This window comes from Petromyzon marinus, unplaced genomic scaffold (genome assembly GCF_048934315.1).
Source record: "Petromyzon marinus isolate PM22_M1 ecotype Great Lakes invasive population unplaced genomic scaffold, UKy_Petmar_22M1.pri1.0 PM_G_Scaffold_66, whole genome shotgun sequence".
Lineage (NCBI taxonomy): Eukaryota > Metazoa > Chordata > Hyperoartia > Petromyzontiformes > Petromyzontidae > Petromyzon > Petromyzon marinus.
Window position 1 is genome coordinate 957501 of NW_027423020.1, and position 2500 is coordinate 960000.

The following is a 2500-nucleotide window of genomic DNA, read 5'->3' on the forward strand; positions in this document are numbered from 1 at the left end:
ACGCTAGAAATTGGCGGCGATGTCTCTCTTGTGGCTCACGGGGCTGTTAGGGTGGCACAGAAATCCCTCGGAATGGGAAAACGGGTCATTTTCGTGTCGCCACATTGCATGCGAACCGCATGAAACTTCCAGAGGCATTTGCAGCAGAAATGCATGTGCAGTCAAAAAATTGAATATATTTCACGGATAGACCCCGTGAAACGCTAGAAATTGGCGGGGATGTGTCTCTTGTGGCTCACGGGGCTGTTAGGGTGGCACAGAAATCCCTCGGAATGGGAAAAAACGGGTCATTTTCGTGTCGCCACATTGCATGCGAACCGCATGAAACTTCCAGAGGCATTTGCAGCAGGAATGCATGTGCACTCAAAAAATGTGATATTTTTCACGGAGAGACCCCGTGAAACGCTAGAAGTGGGCGGGGATGTCTCTCTTGTGGCTCACGGGGCTGTTAGGGTGGCACAGAAATCCCTCGGAATGGGAAAACGGGTCATTTTCGTGTCGCCACATTGCATACGAACCGCATGAAACTTCCAGAGGCATTTGCAGCAGGAATGCATGTGCACTCAAAAAAGTGAATATTTCTCACGGATAGACCCCGTGATACGCTAGAAATTGGCGGGGATGTCTCTCTTGTGGCTCACGGGGCTGTTAGGGTGGCACAGAAATCCCTCGGAATGGGAAAACGGGTCATTTTCGTGTCGCCACATTGCATGCGAACCGCATGCAACTTCCAGAGGCATTTGCAGCAGAAATGCATGTGCAGTCAAAAAAAATTGATATTTTTCACGGATAGACCCCGTGAAACGCTAGAAATTGGCGGGGATGTGTCTCTTGTGGCTCACGGGGCTGTTCGGGTCGCACAGAAATCCCTGGGAATGGGAAAACGGGTCATTTTCGTGTTGCCACATTGCGTACGAACCGCATGAAACTTCCAGAGGCATTTGCAGCAGGAATGCATGTGCACTCAAAAACTTCTATATGTTTCACGGATAGACCCCGTGAAACGCTAGAAATTGGCGGGGATGTGTCTCTTGTGGCTCACGGGGCTGTTAGGGTGGCACAGAACTCCCTCGGAATGGGAAAAGGGGTCATTTTCGTGTTGCCACATTGCATAGGAACGCCATGAAACTTCCAGAGGCATTTGCAGCAGAAAGGCACGTGCACTCAAAAATTTTAATATTTTTCACGCATAGACCCCGTCAAACGCTAGAAGTTGGCGGGGATGTCTCTCTTGTGGCTCACGGGGCTGTTAGGGTCGCACAGAAATGCCTCGGAATGGGAAAACGGGTCATTTTTGTGTGGCCACATTGCATAGGAACGGCATGAAACTTCCAGAGGCATTTGCAGCAGGAATGCATGTGCACTCAAAAACGTCTATATTTTTCACGGATAGACCCCGTGAAACGCTATAAATTGGCGGGGATGTCTCTCTTGTGGCTCACGGGCGCTGTTAGTTAGGGTCGCACAGAAATCCCTCGGAATGGGAAAAGGGGTCATTTTCGTGTTGCCACATTGCGTACGAACGGCATGAAACTTCCAGAGGCATCTGCAGCAGAAATGCATGTGCACTCAAAAACGTCTATATTTTTCACGGATAGACCCCGTGAAACGCTAGAAATTGGCGGGGATGTGTCTCTTGTGGCTCACGGGGCTGTTAGGGTCGCACAGAAATCCCTCGGAATGGGAAAACGGGTCATTTTCGTGTTGCCACAATTGGCATACGAACGGCATGAAACTTCCAGAGGCATTTGCAGCAGAAATGCATGTGCACTCAAAAACGTGAATATTTTTTCACGGATAGACCCCGTCAAACGCTCGAATTTGGCGGGGATGTTTCTCTTGTGGGTCACGGGGCTGTTCGGCTCGCACAGAACTCCCTTGGTCCACCTGATTCGTGCATACAGGCAGCAACTAAAACTCTGTAAACCTGCTGTGAGGACATCTAAACAGTGGACCAGTGAGGCTGTGGAAGATTTGCGGGCGTGCTTAGACTGTACTGACTGGGATATGTTCACGACTGCTACCAATAGTCTGGATGAACTCACAGAGGCTGTGTACATCAGCTTCTGTGAGGACTGCTGTATCCCAACACGTACCAGGGTGAACTTTAACAACAACAAGCCCTGGTTCTCAGCAAAGCTCAAAAGGTTGAGGTTGGAGAAGGAGGAAGCGTTTAGGAGTGGGGATAGAGACAGATTCAAGGAGTCGAAGAACAGGTTTAGCAAAGCGGTGACAGAGGCTAAACGACTGTACTCAGAGACACTAAAACACCAGTTCTCTACTAACGACGCTGCTTCTGTCTGCCAAAGGGGTCAGGCACATCACCAACTACAAACCCAGAGCGCCCCACACCACTAACGACTCCCGCCTAGCCAACGACCTGAACGAGTTCTACCGTAGATTTGAAAGACAATTGGACTGTCCTGAACCACCCCTTCCCACCCAAGAGGCCCCATCCCCCACCCATACTACAGAAACGACTCTCTCCTTTCAGGAGGGA